General features: G+C 43.4%; 1 protein-coding gene across 3 annotated transcripts in view; it reads left to right on the top strand.

The window, feature by feature from the left end:
- Positions 1–149: 149 nt before the first annotated feature.
- TMEM200B (transmembrane protein 200B) overlaps positions 150–19,811 on the top strand; it is a 31,705-nt gene continuing 12,043 nt past the window's right edge. Inside the window, exons 1-2 of one of the 3 annotated variants that reach the window (XM_042440173.1) lie at positions 150–287; positions 1,263–1,407. The gene's annotated coding sequence lies outside the window, so the exon portion shown is untranslated. Of the gene's footprint in view, positions 288–353; positions 421–610; positions 1,408–16,258; positions 16,384–19,811 lie in introns of those variants that run through there. The other 2 variants (XM_042440174.1, XM_042440172.1) reach the window with 2 other exon arrangements.

Below are 19,811 nucleotides of genomic sequence, written 5' to 3'. Positions count from 1 at the left end.
AACTCTGTTGTCTGGCTCTTTGCTATGGAATTCTGGGAGTTGGAGTTTGTTGTAGCTCTGCTCCGCTCTGGGTCCACAACAAACTCCAACTCCCAGAATTCCATAGCAAAGAGCCAGACAACAGAGTTAAAGCGGTCTCAAACTGGGTTATTTCTGTAGCGCAGAGGCAGGCAGAGGAGGGGGGTCTTTTGAGGCAGAAGAGAGATGCAAGGGAGGAAGACAGAGGGTTTCTCTTTCCTCCTCCTCCTCCTCCTCTGCAACAGATCCTTTTGGGATGGAGAACAAGGGTGGGTCCCTTTGGTCTCTCATGATCCCCAGGGCCCTTTTGGGGGGTTTATTTAAGAGAAATGGATGAAAAACAGGAGCCTAAGAAATAACCCTCAAGGGGAAAGAGCCATCTCTCGAGAATAAAAGATAAATGTCAGTGGAGCCCCCCCCCCCCCCCATTATTATTATTATTATTATTATTATTAATTATTCCAATTCTTCTTTTTCTGATTCTGATTCTGCTTTTTCTGATCCTAAGGTCCAAAACACACTGTGGAAATAATCCACTTTGGGGACTGCTTTAAACCCCTCTTTTTGCTCAGTGATGGGGGAACCTGGGAATTGTAGTTTATTGTGGCACTGAAGCTCTCTTCTAAGAAAGAAGGCTGAGAATTGTCTCACAAAACTACACTTCCCAGAATGACCTCGAACAGAGCCAGGGCAGTTAAAGCAGTCCCAAACTGGATTATTTCTGCAGTGTGTTTTGGACCACCTTCCTCAATCTTCTTTTTTCCTGCTTCTTCCAGTTGCCCACTCTCCCTCCCTGGTGAGAGAAATAGCCCCAAAAATGTGTCCCCAGAAAAGGGAAAGCTTCTCCATCCCTGGATCAGAGTGGTTTGGGATCCACTTTGGAAGAAGAAGGGAGGGATCTGTTGCCTGAAAGGCAGAGATGGCTTCATGTTGGGCTTCGCCCCTTCTTTTTCTATGGGAAGGGAAGGGCACTCTGGGACACCACCATCCCCCAGCCCTGCTCTCTTTTCCTTTCTTTTGTGCTTGGCCATGAAAACTTGTGCCAGAGCCCCTTCCCAAACATCTCTCTTTGCCATCGTCACCATCATCATTATCATCACCGCCAGCCTTTCTTTGCAAAGGGAAGGAGGGGGGAAAGAGAGATTGAGAGACTGAGAGAGAGAGAGAGAAAGGCAAGCTGCAGTTCTTGCTTCTGCCCTCCCCTTCCTGACATGATTTTCTTTCTTTCTCTCATTTCAAAAAAGACCAGCAAAGTGAGAAGCTGCACTTGGGAGCCTTCTTCGCCGCCCCAATCCAAGAAAGAAAGAAAAAGAGCCTGGCCAAAGAGATGTGGGGATTGAAGCTCAGGATGGGGAAGATCGGAGCAGCCTCCTGCAGGCGATGCCAATGGTAAGTGGCACTTTCCAGACCTGGTGCCCCCTGAGGAGTGCCAGGACTGCGTCGCTGTGGCTGGGATGATGCCTCCAAAGTTGCTTTTTGCTTAGCAGCTTTGGAGCCAAAACCTTTGCTATTCTCTTTGGAAGGAGCAAATGCCTCCCACACCACACTCCATCTTTGGAAGCTTTATCGTCTGCTTTTCCAAAAGCCAAGGCTGCATCCACATGGCAGAATTAATCTAGTTTGACACCGCTTGGAGTGCCATGGCTCAAGGCTAGGGAATTCTGGGCATGGCAGTTGGCACCGCTTTGGTGTCACAACCAACTGCCATGCCCAGAATTCCCTATCATTGAGCCGTGGCACTCCAAGCGGTGTCAAACTAGATTAATTCTGCCATGTGGATGCAGTGCAAAGCACCGCACTCTCAGTAGTCAGTGTTTGTGTGTGTGTTTAGGGGAGGCATTGGCACTTGGCACCACCAAATTTTAATTCTGTGGATCCACTTGCTGGGCACCATCTGGGCTGATGCCAACCATCGCCTCAATGAGAGCAGACCCATGGAAATCAACAGGATTTATGCAAGTGGGGACTAATACATTTGGACTTTGGCATCCGCTGGGGGTTTGGTTCCAGGACCCTGAAATCTGTGGATGCTCAAGTCCCGTTAAATACAATGGTATAGTGAAAGGGTATCCCTTATATAAAATGGCAAAAAATCAAGGTTTGCTTTTTGGAGTGTGTGTGTGTATATATATATATATATATTCATGTCAGGACTGTTTGAACCCTTGGATGAAACATCCGTGGATACAGAGGGTCAACTGTAATTTCAGTGGGTCTGTTCTAGTTTTGGATTCAATCCCATGCATATTTACACAACAGTAAGTCCCTCTGAATATAACAGGTTTTACCGCTGAATCAATATGCCTAGGATTGCAGTGTAAGGAGGGAAATCCAATAGCAGTTTGCGAATTTGCGTTTCATCTCAGGGCCGAGAGAGGTGTTTTTGGAGCATGTGTCCTCCTGGTACAGATTCTTGTGATTCACAATTGTTAGAGAATTAACGGTCGGAAGTAGGGTTCCCCCATTTTTTCTCTTCGGAGGGGCCTTTGGGGCTTTCTTTTGGATCTTAAAGAAGAGAATGAGGACAAGGGACATTAGTTGGTTGAAAATTGAGCTTAAATCTTTTTTTGATAGAAAAAGGCAAGGAGGTGGGCATATGTTCATAAATCCAGATTCTTGGCTGAGTGACAATACTTTTTTAAAAAAAGATTTTTATAGGGCTGGTGGGAACACTGTCTGTAACATTCCAGGGTTTGAAAGGAGGCGGTGGTGGCTGTATCATGCCCATGATGTGCAGGAGGAAGAGAGTGGAAGCCTTTTTGGCAGGTATCCATCCCCTGTGGATGAAAGAGATTTAAATGCACAGAGAAGGGGCATTAGAGCATCCGAGAGAGAAGATACGCAGCCAGGTTGAAGGTTCAAGATGGTGTCAGAGAGCAACCGAGTAAAACCATCTGGATTTGTAATTTACTGGGCAAATGCAGGGCAAAGTCGTGTATCTATCCTTCCACTCTATGAGTTACTCATAGCAAAGTTACTTACTTATTAAGATTCAAATTGGACATGGTATAACATAATAAGGAGCTGTGTAAACGGTTTTTAAAAACTGAAATAGAGGCCCTGGAAAGGGGGGGAGAGCGAAGGAAATCTAAACTGTTGCAGTCCAAATTGGACAGCCCCCAGCTGTTTCAATCTGGTAGTTAAATAGGACAGAAAGCCCATGTTAAAGTAGATCAGTCATTTAAAATTTGCACCAGCAAGTCTGTTGCCAGTATAAGTATAATGCAAGATTATAAATTGTATAATCTTCCTTATGAGATTATGATTTGAGATGCTGACACCGTTGACAGGCTGTTCCCTCCATGCATATTTAGTGGCCTGCCTAGTATGTTTTAGGCTCAGTTCATCACTTTTTGAAGAATTACCTAATGGCACAACACCAGAACAATACCAGTCCCATTTAATTTTACTCCATAAGAAGAGTACTGCAGATTGGAGTTAAGCCACCCTTAAACTTATGCATGTTTACTTAGGAGAGATCTTTATATAAAAATGATCTAATATTGATTCAGTATTGCTTTCCATATCAAGGTAAACATAAAGGATCTCCTGACAGAATTTGGGGTGATTTGCAGTAAGAATTTGGGGGCTTCCCATTGTTTTTGTTGTTCATGTATACCTTCAAGTCATTTCTGACTTATGGCAGCTTTAAGGTAAATCTATCATGGGGCTTTCTTGGCAAGATTTGTTCAGAGGAGATTCGCCATTGCCTTCCCCTGAGGTTGAGAGCATATGCTTGCCCTAGGATACCCAGAGGGTTTCAAGGCTGAAATCAAACCCTGGTCTCCAGAGTTTTAGTCCAAGACTCAAACCACTACACCACACTGGAATCTAAACTATCTCTGGCTTTTCTTCACAAACGAAGATTCAGGAAGGACTCATCCTGCGCTTTCTACAAGCGCGCTGATGACTAAAAAGGCCAGTCCGAGATAAACAAGTCCGGTTGTAGAAAGCACAGCAGAAAATCTCCTTGGGTGATGTTTCCGGGTTGTGGTTCTTTCTGCGTTGTCGTTTCTCTTCAAGACTCGTTCGGCATGAGCTTTCAAAAAAGGCTGCAGCATCGTGGATAGTGCGTCTCCATGCCTCCCAATGCGAGGCCAAGGCAGACCATTGTTGGTGATCAATTTGGCCGAGACTGAGATGTTGTTTCAGGGAGTCCTTGTATCTCTTCTTTGGAGTGCCCCTCTTATGCTCTTGACCCGTGGCGAGTTCACTGTAGAATACAGTACTATTTTTGGGAGGCGATGGTCCTCCATCCTAAAGATGTGTCCTGCCCAGAGCAGCTGCATCCTCAATAGCATAGCCTCAATGCTGGTGATCCCTGCTTGCTCAAGGACAGCAACATTTGTCACATATTAGTCCAGTGTATACTGTATTTAGAATTGTGCGTAAACAGCGCTGATGAAAGCGTAGGTGTTGGCGATAGGTGACCCATGTTTCAGACCCATAAAGGAGAATAGACAGTACAATGGCTCTATACATACTGATTTTTGTGCTTCGCCTCAGGTGTTTGTTACTCCAGACACTTTTGTGAAGCCTTCCAAATGCACTATATGCCTTTGCTAGTCTGTGATCAATCTCTTTATCAATGTTGGCATTTTCCTTGGATGAGGAAAAACAAACTCAAGCTGAATCCAGAGAAAACAGAGGTACTTGTGATAGGTACCCCAAGTCCAGGCAGGGAAATTTGCCATCCAGTCCTGGACAGGGTCACACTTCCCCTAAAGGACAAAGTTCGCAGCTTGGGAGTACTCCTGGATTCATCCCTACAGTTATCATCTCAAGTGGATGCAATGGCCAGGAGTGCTTGGTACCAGCTTCTGCTGAAACGCCAACTGTGTCCCTGTCTGGACCAAAAGGACCTAGAAACAGTAGTACATGCACTGGTAACCTCTCGCTTGGATTTCTGTAATGCGCTCTACATGGAACTACCTTTGTACCAGGTTCGGAAGCTTCAGTTGGTTCAAAACGCTGCAGCCAGATTGGTCACTGGGACCTCTAGGTCGGACCACATAACTCCTATACTAAAATATCTTCACTGGCTGCCAATTAGCTTCCGGGCTCAATACAAAGTGTTGGTTGTTACCTTTAAAGCCCTACATGGCTTGGGCCCGAGTTACTTGAGGGAACGCCTCTCCCTACATAATCCGCCCCGCACTCTCAGAACAACGGGGAAACTGTTGCTTGAACACCCCAAGGTGAGATTGGTAACAACTCACCAAAGAGCTTATACAATGACAGCTCCAACTCATTGGAATGCACTTCTGGAGGAGATTCGATCCAGTTGTACAGTGGAAGCCTTCAAGAAAGCATTAAAAACCTATCTCTTCCAGTTAGCATACCCTCCCGATTCTCTCTAGAAAGTATTCCCCAACCAGATAGGACGACTACCCATAATTGATATCCCAACTATCCTAGTTACACCGTTTTTAAAAATTGAATGTTTATAACTGTTTTTAATATTGTATTTGACATGTGTTATAGAGTTTTACCGTATGTACACCACTTTGATCTGGAGGAAAAGTGGTATATAAATAAAAACTTTATTATTATGATGATGATGATGATGCTTCCCAGGTAAGTGAGCTGCTGAACGGACTTAAGCAAAGATTTGCCAACAGTGATGTGAGGATGGTAGTGTTCTTCCTGAGGTGCAGGCGGGTAGAAAACTTCCGTTTTCTTCAGACTGACTTCCAGCCCAAAGAGCTCTTCAGCAGTAGCAAAACAAGATGTTAGGTGCTACAGAGCTGCTTTCATATGGGCAACGAGGGCAGCATCGTCAGCAAAAAGCAGCTCACGGACTAGATAGTTTAGAGTCTTAGTGCGAGTCCTCAGACGGCTTAAGTTAAACAGGCTACCATCGGTACGGTAGCGTATATAAATGCCATCTTCTTCTTCAAGATCTGCCATAGCCCTTTGGAGCATCATACTGAAGAAGATTGTAAATAGAGTTGGAGCGAGAACACAACCTTGTTTCACACCATTAGTTATTAGAAAGGGCTCCGAGAGAGCGTCGCCATATCTGACTTGACCTTGCTGGCCTTCATGTAGCAGGATGATCATTTTGAGGAATTTTTGGGGGGGGGGCATCCTAGTCGTTCCAGGATCTGCCACAGACCTTTTCTACTCACGGTGTCAAAGGCTTTGGTGAGGTCGACAAATGTTACATAGAGTCCTTTGTTCTGCTCTCTACATTTCTCTTGCAGTTGTCTAAGGGCAAATACCATGTCTGTAGTGCTCCTATTAGCTCTAAAGCCACATTGGCTTTCAGGGAGAAGCTCTTCTGCAATAGCAGGGACTAATCTGTTCAGGAGTATCCTTGCAAGGATTTTTCCAGCGATGGAGAGCAGTGTTATACCTCGATAGTTTGAGCAATCGGATTTTGCTCCTTTTTTCTTATACAGGGTGATGATGACTGCATCTCGGAGATCTGATGGCAGTTCGTCTTTTTCCCAGCAACTCACAAGGAGCTTGTGGAATTTAGCATGGAATACATAACCTCCGTGTTTCCAAGCTTCAGGTGGAATTCCATCAATCCTGGCTGCCTTACCTTTTTTCATCTGCTGTATGGCTTTGAGGTTTTCTTCCAAAGTGGGAGCTATGTCCAATTCATGTTTCATCGGTTGTTGTGTCATATGTTGAATAGCTGAGTCTTGGACTACTCGGTTGGCACTAAAGACGCTTTGGAAATGTTCAGCCCATCGGTTCAGAATGGAAGCTTTATCTTTAATTAGTGTTTGACCGTCTGTTCTGTATAGGGAACTCTGGACCTGGTATGTAGGTCCAAACACTGCTTTAAGAGCTTGGTAAAATCCACTGGAATCACCCAGATCTGCACAACGTTGTGTCTTTTCTGCTAAATTGATCCATCAATTGTTCTGAATGTCTCAGATTTTTTATTGGAGTTGACTACATGCAAGGCGAAAGGCTGCTTTTCTTACATGGCAGGATGGCTGGGTGAGGTGTGCCTGGTGAGCAGTTCTCTTCTTTGCCAACAGCTTCTGGATCAACCAGTCTTGATTTTTCTTGAGGGAGAATCCTAAGGATTCTTCCGCATATTGCAGGTTGCTGTTTTTGATATGTTGCCAAAGCACTGTAGGAGAAGAGTCTACAGGATGGTCTTCAAGTTTTGTTTGCAAATTTGCCTGGAAGTTGTCTCTCATGGCAGCTTGTTGAAGATTGTTGACTTGGAGTCTTCTCTTTAGGATGCCACCCCTCTTAGGATTAAACTTAAAATGAAGATTTAGTTTATATTTTACGAGGCGATGATCTGTTTGACATTCTGCACTGGGCATCACTCGGGTATGATGGACATCTCGACTATTTCTCTGGCGCACCAGGATATAGTAAATGAGGTGCCAGTGTTTGGACTGAGGATGCATCCAGGTTGTCTTCAAGCTATCTTTCTGCTGAAAGATGGTGTTTGTAATAGTCAGCTGTTGTTCTGCACAAAACTCTAGCAGGAGGCTTCCATTATCATTACAGTTTCCAACACCATGCTTGCCTAAAACACCTTTCCAGGCTTCGAAGTTCTTTCCTACTCTGGCATTGAAGTCACCAAGGATAATGATTTTGTCTTCTGCAGGGACTTTCTGTATAAGGTGGCGTAGGTCTGAGTAGAATTTGTCTTTCTTCACAGGGTCGGCTTGCATAGTTGGGGCATATATACTGAAGAGAACAACATGTGGGAGGCGTAGGGAGATAATGCGATCAGAGTGTCCTGTTGGCAAGGTTTCAAGTTTGGAGGCAATGGAGTTTTTGATCATAAAGCCTACACCTGAAAGATGTTTTTCAGTTTTGGGTTTGCCAGACCAGTAGAGTGTGTAGCCAGCACCGTGTTCTTTAAGGCTGCCTTCCTCGTGTAGATGAACTTCACTAAGAGTAGCGATGTCAATGTTAAGTCGTGACAATTCATGGGCTATTGGAGCAGAATTATGCTCAGGACGTCCACTATCTGCAGAATCTTGCATGGTTCTGATGTTCCAGCATGCAAGCGTTAGTCTATTTCCACCTTTGGAGGCTGGTGTGTGCCTTTGTTTCTTTGTCTTTGTTTGACTGCATCAGAAGATGCCTGTTGGCCGCGGCTAGCCAACTGGGCAGATGGGGATGAGCTTTCGTTAGGCCACCTTTTCTAGGCCCCTCTCCGTATGGAGCAAGCAGTGCTCTCCTTAAAAAAGGCTGCTTGGTCATTCAGGATGCTGCCGAACAAGACTCATCTCCTGGGTCAATCTCAAGAGACCAAAGTCCTGAACTGCCTGCATGCAGGGTTGGGTCTGCAGCTTCCAGTGCACCGTTACACCTGCAGTTTCATCCCTCGCCTATCACTACAGGGCTTTTTCAGAAGTTGGATGTATCCTTTGAGCCTGTGCAATGAATTTTTCTGGTGGAGCGCAGTGGGCACAGAACTGGCCTCACCCTTTAAACCAGAGGTTCGACTGCTGCGGCCTTGACAAACATGGATGGTAGCAGCGAGGTCCTTGGGTTGTAGGTTTGATTAGAATTTCCTTCTCTTAGATGGTTGACCTTACAGGGTTAGACAAGCACTGCCCGGGTTTGGGATTAGAGTTTTCCTTCTCCTAGGATGGTTGCCATAGGGCTAGAGAGCCCATCCTGCCCTTTGGCGTTCTTGGTCAGACCCTTCAGTTGTGACCTGTCTGGCATGGGAGGCCCTGCCAGTGGCTATTATATCACCGCCTGCATAGCTCACAATTTCATTAGGGTGCGCAAGCCTCTCCCTCACGACAAGGGGTCGTCAATGGAGAGGAATCCAAACGCTACTGCTGAAATTAAGACTTTGATTCAGTTTCAGTCATGCTTACAAGTCCATGAGCTTCACATTCTTGAATTCTAACTGTATGCCACTTGTACTGGGCTGGCCCTGCCATAAGACAGAGTGAGGCAGCTACTGCAGGCAGCAGAGTTTGAGTGCTGTGAAAGGGTAGTATAACATACTTTATTTTTTATTCTTTCCACCATGGATGGGAAAAGCAGTTTGGGGATTTTATGCCTTATGTACCCATATAATTATGTATTACATAACTTGTCAGACCAGTATATGCCAATATCAATTAACTAACTTAATTATGAATTTAAAACCCATGGTTGACTATTCCAGTATGCTTACTGAATGTCACCACTTCAATCCAATCATGCAAACCACTTTTTTCATGTTGTTTTCTTCAACACTGGAACATTGTTAAGTCCATAATTCCCCCCCCCCCCACCATTATTATTATTATTATTATTAAACTTTATTTCTAGAGTGCTGTAATTATACCCAGCGCTGTACAGAGTCGGTAAAATTAAGGAGTAAATATAAAAGCCTGCCCAAGGCATACACTCTAAGATAGTAACAATTAAATAGAGGAATAGATAAAATTACCATGTAGAAAAGAAAAGACAAATTAAAAACAAAATATAAAAGCAGATCAGATCACATCAAACATTATCAGACAGCCAGATGACAATCACAAATTCCCTGAGAATGCTTCCCTAAACAATATGGTTTTCAGCTCAGCCTTAAAGCTGGTTAGGGAAGTGATGAGCCGTGCATGCAGAGGAAGAAGATTCCAGGAATGAGGGGCAGCAAGAGAGAAGGGACGGATCCGGGACGGGGCAGAGAAAATCCTGGGTTGAGAGAGGAGGCTTTGGTCACTTAAATTCTCTGTTTCATAGTTAATTGATTAATGCATGCTAATTTTATTAGTAGCTACTGACAACATCAATTTTCTTGAAGGACCTACTCCGCCATAATGACTTCAGGGAATTGTAGGTTGTGATCCAGTAGGGTCTGTGTGGCTCTGAATTTTGTAAGACTTCGTTTGAAGCAACTGTTGCAGCAGCCACCCCCTTCTGCAACAGTTTTTAACTGTATTTTAACGTCCTCTCAGATTAATGCTTGTAACACATCCATAAAATCATGGATGAGCATTGCAAAGCTAAATAGTTACAAAACTACTTCAGAGATTATTTAAAAACAAAAGAGAGTACTGTATGAGTCAAGCTTTTCCTGCTGCTTGTTAATAGAATCAAAGAGCTGTAAGAGACTACAAGGGCCATCCAGCCCAACCCCTTGCCATGCAGAAAGGCACAGTCAAAGCATTCCCAACAGATGGCCATCCACCTTCTGTATAAAAATTAATTATTTTAAAAAAATTGTAATGTTTTTTTACCATTTTACCTGTGAGCTGCCTTCTGTCCCTTTCCTGGAGAAAAGTGGTATATAAATGAAATAAATCAATAAGTAACTCTAAAGAAGGAGACTCCACCACTCAGGCAGCCGAGTATTCAACTGTCAAAGAGTTCTTACTGTCAGGAAGTTCTTCCTAATGTTGAGGTGGAATCCCTGCTCCTGTAGTTTGCATCCATTGCTCCAAGTCCTATTCCCTGGAGCAGCAGAAAACAAAGGTTTGCTCTATCTTCAAAAGGACATCCTTTCAAATATTTAAACATGGCTATCATGTCACCTTTTAACCTTCTCTTCTTCACGCTAAACATCCCCTACTCCCTAGGTTTCTCCTCATAGGTCATGGTTTCCAGACCTTTCACCATTTTGGTCGCTTTCGTTAGTTTTTTTGTGGGTTTTTCAGGCTATGTGGCCATGTTCTAGCAGAGTTTCTTCCTGAAAAAACCACAAAAAACTATGGATGCCGGCCATGAAAGCCTTCGACTTCACATTGGTCACCTTCCTCTGAACACACTCCAGCTTGTCAGCATCCTTTTTGAATTGTGGTTCCCAGACTTTATAGCAAGTACATTTCTATATGTGGTTCCCAGACTTTATCAAAGTTCTTACTGAAATCAAGATATAGTACATCCACAGCATTCCCTTCATCTGCCAAGCTTGTAGCTCTATGAAAAGAGAAAGGGAGGGAGGGATGAAGACAGAGAAGATTAGTCTCGCCTGACTAATTTTCGAGAAACCCATATTGACTTTTAGTGATCATGCCATTCCTTTCTATCTCCTTATCTGCTCTAGAATCTTTCCTGCTATGGCCAAGATGACTTGGTTGAGTCATCTCCCGCTTTTTTTTTTTTAAATGAAGATTGTTGCACAGTAAGTGGAATTATTATCACAACTACTAGCAGTTAGAATCCAAATATTGGAGGGGGCATGGCTCAATGCTACACCATTAAATAAAGTGAGGCTACTATTTTATCAGTGACAAATGTCAGGGGGGGGGGCAGTGGCAGTCCATCAGATGTCCCCTTTTATTTAAAAAAAGACGTGCAGGAGTGATCTCAACTGTGAGTCCTCCAGATACTTTGGACTTTAGGTTCCAGAATGTCTGGCCCTTGGCCATGCTGGCTGGGGTTTCTAGGAGTTGATTTTCAAAATATTTGGAAGGACAAAAGCTGAGAGCCATCACTTTAAATGCAAGTATATGACTCATTGTAATACTTCAATAGGAGATGAAACATGTCCTCTAGGCCCTCTTCTGTTCTGTCCTTACAAGAATGTAGATATAATCTTAGCATCTTCTTTCCATTTACTCTTGCCTTCATCCCACCCCTCCATCAGTTGTCTCCCTTGTGATGTTTACTGAGTGTACATCCCCCACGCAAGGATTTCTCTCTCATTCTTTATAAAGCCCCAGATGTATGGATATTACTTAAGTAATAAAGATAAAGGTAATCCAGTGAAATTGGAGAAAAGATTGTTAAAGTAACAAGTCAGACCTAACCTGGAATACATTGTCCAGTTCTGGGCACAAAAGTTCAGAAAAGCTGGTCACAAGCTGGAGCATGTCCAGAGGAGGGTAAGTAAAATGGTGAGGGGTCTGGAAACCATGCCTTACAAGAAGAGACTTAGGGAGCTGGGTATGCTTAGCCTGGAGAAGAGATAGTTAAGAGGTGATATGATAGCCCTATTTAAATATTTGAAGGGATGTGATATCGAGGATAGAGCAAGCTTATTTTCTGCTGCTCCAGAGAATAGGACCTGGAGCAGTGGATTCAAACTACAGGAAAAGAGATTCCAGTATGAACCTATTGATAGTGGAACACATTCCATTGAAGTGTGGTGAAGTCTCCTTCTTTAGAAGTTTTTAAACAGAGGCTAGATAGCCATCTGTCAGGAATGCTTTGACTGAGAGTTCCTGCATGGCAGAATGGATATGGACTGAATGGCCCTTGGGGTCTCTTCCAACTCTAGGATTCTTTTATTCTAGGGCTGGGGACTCTGTGGCCCTGTTCTCCTATCAGTACTAGGCAGCATAGCCAATGGTAAAAGCTGCAGTGAAACAGTACCTGGAGGGCCACACATTTCCCACCACATCATCTGGGGAAACACAGGAAAAAAGCTGCCAGGTGTGCATTTGAGGAACTTGTTCCACAAATACCTAAACAGTTCTTCAAACCAGGGAACTTGGACCTTTTAGAAATTATCACCATCACGTCTTTTACTACACAACATCCTCACCAGAAAGTACCGGAAAGTTGTAAGGTCTGTGAAGCTTTTTGATTTCTGTATAGCTTATTCTCATTAGAGGAAGGGCCTTACTGGTTGCTGCTCTCAGGCAGTGGAATTCCCCCCTCTCCAGGAGGCTAGCTTGGTTCCTTTTTATTTCTGCCAGCCAGTGCAGATGCTTTTATTTAGACAGGCTTTCTGCATTTAACTAGTTGCTTGCAGAAGGATCTTTTAATGAAAGGTGCTGTGCTTTTATTCTCATTGCTATATTTGAAATACTTTCTAAACTGTTTTGATAGGGTTTTTGGTTGCATTTGCCCTCCAGAAATAAAACAGTTTGACACAGCTTTAACTGCCATGGCTCAATGCTATGGAATTCCGGGAGTTGTAGTTTTGTACTCAGAAGGCGCTGGTGCCCACCACCAACCTACAAATCTCAGAATTTCTTGGCACTGAGCCATAGCAGTTAAAGTGGTGTCAGGCTGGATTATGTCTGCAGTGCAGATGGAGCCTTAAACTATCTTAATAGACTGTTTATATAATTGTGTTTTTTTAAAGAAAAACATTTGTATTATCAGTTGTTTTAGGTGTATTTTGTTTTAACTTACACTGTGAGCTACCTTGGATCCTTTCTTGTGTGAGTGGTTAAAAATAAATCAAAATACATAAGCATAATAAATAATAATTATCTGCAGGAGTTTTGGAGGTGTTTTCTTAAATTAGAGATGGGGAATTTCTGGCCACCCAGATGTTTTAGAACTCCATTAGTCTCTTACTATTGTCCATACTCTTCGAGGCTAATGGGAGTTGAAGTCCAAAATGTTGGAACAGTCAGGGTTCCTCACCTTACCCTGAAATGTTCTCTCCTGTCAAGTGTGATTTACTAAGTATACAAACTTAGTTATGACAGAGGCACTGAACACACTATTTCTGAATGTTCAGAATTTTTCACATAATGCTGCATAACACAGAGTTTGTTCAAAGTTTGATATAGTAGAGTTTATGCTAGCAGGATGATTCCTGAATCTGCCTGGTCATCTTTATTACATTATTTTCCCTTAAGCGTATCAAAAGAGTTGAGCAATGCAGATGTGTCCTCATTTCTGATGATATGGAGCAGTGAAAAAAGTGCTTGCTATGTTTCTGTACTTTTTGTAGAAACTAGATCATTCTGGATCTGATGGATTTTAGGTGGCCAACTCATTCTTTGCCCTCCTACTTATATGAAGCAATGGCTTCATTTCTAAGCTGGGATGATTTGATTAGCAGTGTGGAAATCGAGGGAGGTGGCAAGGAAAAGAGAGAGACTCTGTAATTGTCAGTTGGCAAAAAGTGCATCATAGCATTTCTTTCGCAGGAGAGAATTAGCAATGAACGCAGCAGTCAGTACCCAAGCCAGGCCAATTTTGTATGTCATATACCTGTTTTCTCTACTTTACACATCAGTGATATTAACATTTCTTTTTGTACACAGCTTTCCCTATTACAGGCATTTTAATGCAATTTCAGAGCTGAGAATTTCATCATAAAATTCAAAAGAACTGCATCATTCCAAAGGACTGTTCTGGTCTTCATTTTAGTCTAAGACAGTGGTTCTCAACCTGTGGGTCACAGCCTCTTTGGGGGTCAAACGACCTTCGGAAAACACATATTTCTGATGGTCGTAGGAACCGAGACACCACAATTTTATGGTTGGGGGTCACCACAACATGAGGAACTGTATTGAAGGGTCGTGGCATTAGGAAGGTTGAGAACCACTAGTCTAGGGCATCTGAAGTGAAGTAATCTCACTTTTAAAATGTGGATGAAATCTTTTCCCTGTTCCCAAAACCATTACCACCAGACAGGTTAAACAGCATCTTTCAAAAAAGAAGAGAAAAAGAAGCAATCAACAGACTCTTTAATGTGGACATAGCCTTTTTAAGAATCCAGTGCCACTGGTTTTCAGCTGGTGGCTTGTGCTTCATAAGTGAATGAACCCCCAACCTAGGATGGGTCACCAATGCCATCAAGAGGAAGAGGGAAGGAGGGGCCTCCAAGATAAGTGTAGATATGGAAAATATGTATACAGTTATTGCATTTTAGGGTGCTTAGACTTAGAATCAGTATGACAGGAGTGGGAGGGTGCAGGCTGTTGTCACTGAAGCATTTTGATCTGACAGCCGTAAGTGAACAATCATGACAGATCAGAATCGTATGCTGGGGGAAGGGCTTGAACATTAAATATATGTTTGGCCTAAGTGGTCAATTCTTTACCTGGAGGTTTCTACTGTAAACATACGCAAAGGTGCATGGATTATTTAGGCTGGTGTTAGTGTTGTAATATTGATAGGTATCCTACCATTGACTTCAGTTTATCAGTGAAGTCAATGGTAGGATACCCATCAATATTACAACACTAACACCAGCATAAATGGCCCGTGAACGGTCATATCTGTTTGGATGGGTTATCAGTGCAATATTTATTGGAAGATCGGAACCCGCATATTACCAGGCTAAAGGCCAATTTTCTGGTGGAGGCAACAAGATTATGGCTTAAATTTTAATAACGATCCTGAAGTTTTATTGTAAATGTATGTTGTTGTTGTATGCCTAATAAAGGTTGACTGACTGACTGACTTCAGTTTATTTACGTATGTGCAGTTTCAGAGAATGCTTTAAGAATAAGACTGGTTCACAAGTCTAGCTGAAGGGTGATGGTCAATATGTGATAGACAGAAAGGGGAACAACCCAGGAATGTTCTGTTGATGTTGATGCTATAGGAGAGCGACACTCTTTGTTCTTGCTGCTATAGGGAAGCAACATCTTCCTTCCTTCCTTCCTTCTTTCCTTCCTTCCTTCCTTCCTTCCTTCCTTCCTTCTTTCCTTCCTTCTCTCTCTTTCTCTCCCAGTATGCTTTCATGTTGATAGCTGTGGCATGATGTCTTGTAGCTTCAATCCAGCCCCATAAAAGAGCAATTTGGTTGACATCTCCACAAATCACAAATTGCTCCCAACTATCCTGTCTTGGAGCTGCTCTTATTGAGAAAGATTTGCTTTCTGGACATTTCAGAACTCCTGTTGACTTTTGAGGGTGTTGCTGTTGTTGTTGTTGTTTTTATCTCCAGCCTATTCCTCAGGCTGTGTCATTTCCTTTTTCTCAACAATTATATGAAGGACACACCAATATGTGTGTTGACTTCAGGCACTTGGAAGGGCTTGTTTTAGTTTAGGTACAAGCAACAGCCAATCCCAGTCCGACCCCCCCCCCCCCGCCCCAAGATTTCCCTTAAAAGCATGCAGCTAAAATTAAACACAAAACTAGAAAAAGGCATTAAGGAAGCAGGCAGAAATTATGAGAGAATGCACTCTATCAGATAGCCTTCACCAAAGCCATATAGGGCTTTACTGCACTTTCCGTTGCTCTCAGAAACAGACTGGTAGCCAGTAAAATTGTTGTAACTGGGGATTCGTGTGCCTTCTGTAACCAGCCCCATTTAATAATTTGGCTAAAGCTTTTTGGAAAAATGAGGTTTACAAACACCATTCAAAGATAACCCCACACGGAGTGCCTTATTATAATAATACATTTAGGATGTAACTGTGTAGATGTCACTGTGACTCGAACTGATGTCTCCAAGAATGGGGACAGGTGGCACTCTAGGGCACTGAACGCATGGGCAGGATATGAGGAGCTAGTCCCAATGTATCCTGCCCATGGAGCTGGCCTGTTGCCACCCCGAAATTTACCTGGTCCAGCATAGCAACAGCCAAGAATTTGGACACCTGCCTGCTGCCATATCATGAAGCCTCTGCCGCCACCTCACCCATCATTACCATTCTATTTGCAGGATCTTGCTGCAGCTCATAAGGGCAGAAACAGTGTACCTTTCTTCATCCACATAGCCAGGTGCCCCTTCCTGACAACACAGGGCAGAACTGGGGCTTGCAGGTAGAATGGTGGTAGCAGCAGCAGGTAAGGGAGTGCATGGCTTTCTGGTCTACTAGTTGTCATGGTGGAGTTTTGGGGAAATTCTACTGCAAATATTTGGGTTTTTTAGACTGGACTAAGGGCCAGTCAGGTCAGGGTTGGGTTAGAGCCACTGGAATGGCATCTGGTTTACCTGTTCTCAGCCCAGGGCTGTTGATCTACATCATCTAAATAGGATGATGCTAGGCTGTGGGAAACATGGGCCTTTGGGCATGTGCATACAGCCCCTAGGTTTAGCTGTGCAGATATGCTCCCAGCCACTATAGATTCCTACGGATCCAGGCTCAGGGCTAAATCCAAGTGCACCTGCAAATATCAACAAGGCTATTTGCTCTAGGCTACCTAGTGAATTCACAATGGACTGTGGGTGGGGAATTTTTGCTCCTCATCATAGTATGGACTGCTCACAAATTGCCTTCTTGTTGACCATACAGATTAGGGCTTCTGGCATCTCTCTTGAGGGCCCAGCTGGAAAGTGGTTTCACCTTTGCATCTAATGCCAACTGTACTTCTTTGGTTTACACATTTTCTAAAATGCACTGTCTGTTTGCCATGATGACCATAAAGTGTTGTGTTTTGGAAGGAGGGGTGTTTGACTTGGGGCATTTTAGTGATGGGTGGGCGATGGCATTCACACTATCAGAACAAGAGTCATTTGCGTTTAGTTGATACATCCCCATTAGGGAAGTTGTGTGATGAAATGGAACAAATGCAGCAAATTACATGATTTGTGAACATTTTCTGGGACTTCATTGTCAGAAGAGTGTCCAGGTTCATTATTTTTTTTTAATTTCACTGGTGTTCTGGTGTAAATATACAGCAAAATAGTTTTAGGTTAACTCCTGTTGACAAACCCATGTAGTGCCCTGACCTTTTGTGTGACATACCACAGCATGAAGCTTTTAGCCTTCTGGAAGGGAAAGAGGACTGGAATGGAAAGTGACCGATAAGGATGACTAAGGCGTAGTGATGGAATCCTGCTGCCAAAGAAGGACTAACACAGCTACGTTTGCAATATTTTGTACACTAATGCTTGTACTAATCTCAACAAGAATTTTGTAAAGGCAGAAAAGTATCCTAACCATCCACCTCACGCCCCCAAATGAGGAAACTAAGATCAGCACTTTTTCCATCTTCTTGGCAGTAAAAATACAACAATAATAAATTATAACTATTTGCTGCCTTTTCACATTACCCAAAGTCGGCTCCCTGAATATCTCTCTCAGTCTAATGGTAAATCTGGACCTGTATAGATTACAATGCAACATCTAATCACTTACTGGCTTAACGCGAAGCAGCAGCACTCAAGTACAGTAAAACTGAATAGAAGAGAATGCCAGGTGAAGAGCTGCTGATCGTGAGTGAGATTTATCCAGATTTGAGCTGGGGTGATGCCCAAACTAAAGTACTAGAACAGACAGACAGCAGGAGATGATCTGGCACAGCTTGGCAAATGACCTGGGTGGCCTTTTTGGTCTTTTCTTTTCCTTTTTCAAAAGCTCTGAACAATTACCAAAAAATAGGTGTTGAATGTTATTCATGAGAATTCTGTGGCGCGTTACATGTGGGCCAATGAGATGCCATCATTATGCGTGAGGGGCAGCGCTTCCTGACGCGCATTGCCCCTCGCACGTAACGAGTACATCAAAATGGCAGCGCCGCATAGAGATGGGTGCCGCCATTTTGACGTTGCAGACGCACAGCGTCCGGATGTCACATGCCGGAAGTGGTGCCGCAAGTGTGCGCCTCGCGCCTTGCGGCGCCACTTCCAGGGCACAGGAAGAAGCGCCATTTTGGTGTTTCTTTCTTGCTGCGCCCGGGAACCGCGCGGTTTGGCTGCTGCGGTTCCCAGATGCAGCAACCGGCAGCGGCTTGAGACCGCCCATTTTGGGTGGTCTGTAACACGCCTAAGTTTTACTGTAGCTGGAAGTGACTGGTACAAAAGGGGGAGCGTTTTGCTTCAGTCCATTTTTGATCAGAATTTGCCCAGATCAAATTCTGTTCCTCATATTTGGGATGGGGAAAAAACTTGATTTTTTCAAAATTGACAGCAAGATTTACAGATTCATTTTTCCCCAGAGAAGGATTAGCTTTTAAAAGTGCAGATCTGAATCCTTATGTGTTCAGCCATATTTGTGATGCTGAATTAAGGTTTCAGTCTCTAGTTTTACACTTCTCTGCCAAAGAGTGTTGATGCCTCACAAAACTACAAATGCTAGGATGGAACCATGGCAGCTACAAAGTTGTCAAACTGCATTATTTCTACAATGTAGAGGCACCCTCTTTTTCTGAGAGGCTCCTCACATTAACATCTACTTGACAGGCAAATGTAACATAATCCTTCCCATAGTGGGAATAGCAATACCTATTAAATTTGGCAAGTACAGATGGTAGAGAGTGTTAGTGTACATTTGTTGGAGGTTTGCTGTAATGCAGACTTCTTGACCTTTAGGATGGAAAGAATTTCAGACTAAAAGGAAGAAAATAACTAGAATGTAGGAATAAGCAAAGCTGCCAAGATGTCCCTGTCTCTTGGAATTGTAGCAAGCTCCACCTCAGTGCCAGACTTTCTGTGTGGAAATCTCAGCTGTTCCCTAGTTTTGTCTCTGGGCTCACTAGTGAAACAGCAAATTTCCCCAAAAGGCTTCTTTCTTTCAAAAGTGTTAAACATTCATGAGCCCTCTATGGTTCAGGCAGAATGGATGCAGCAGGAAAGGGAGCTAACTGCAAAAAAGACGCTGAAGAATCCAAGCTTGAGACAAAAGTTTGGATGAAACCAGAGGCCTCACTAGGTCAGCATTCCATTCCCACAGTTGCTGACAGATGCCTCTGGGAAGTCGACAGGCTGGTCATAAGCACAATAGTGCTCATGTTCCTCAAGAACTGGTAGCAAGAGACATATTGCCTCTGATATTGGAACTCTCATGATTGAGGCTGCATCTGCAGAAATAATCCAGTTTGAAAACACATTCACAGCCATGGCTCAGTGCTATGGAATTCTAGGAACTGTAGTTTGTTGTGGCACCAGAGCTTACTCTGCTACAGAAGGTGAAATGTCTCGCAAAACTACAATTCTCAGAATTCCATGGCATTGAACCATGGCAGTTAAAATTATGTCATACTGGATTATTTCTGCAGTGTGGATGTAGCCTGAGTAAACCATTCGTAGTCTAAATGTATATACTTATGTATAAGTCTAGAACGTTTAGTCAAAAAATGACCCCAAAAACCTGAGTCGATTTATCCACAGGTCAAGATAAATATTGTACTTTTAGTCTTATAAAAAAAAAGGAACCATCCTCTGGTGAAAGGCAAAGGGTAATCTGTCCTGGAAGTACTGACACACACACACACACACACACACACACACACACACACACACACACACACACACACACACCCCTACCTCATAT

Source organism: Sceloporus undulatus, chromosome 9, assembly GCF_019175285.1.
Source record: "Sceloporus undulatus isolate JIND9_A2432 ecotype Alabama chromosome 9, SceUnd_v1.1, whole genome shotgun sequence".
Lineage (NCBI taxonomy): Eukaryota > Metazoa > Chordata > Lepidosauria > Squamata > Phrynosomatidae > Sceloporus > Sceloporus undulatus.
Note: the sequence above shows the minus strand (reverse complement) of the source record. Positions and strands in the feature narration are given on the sequence as shown.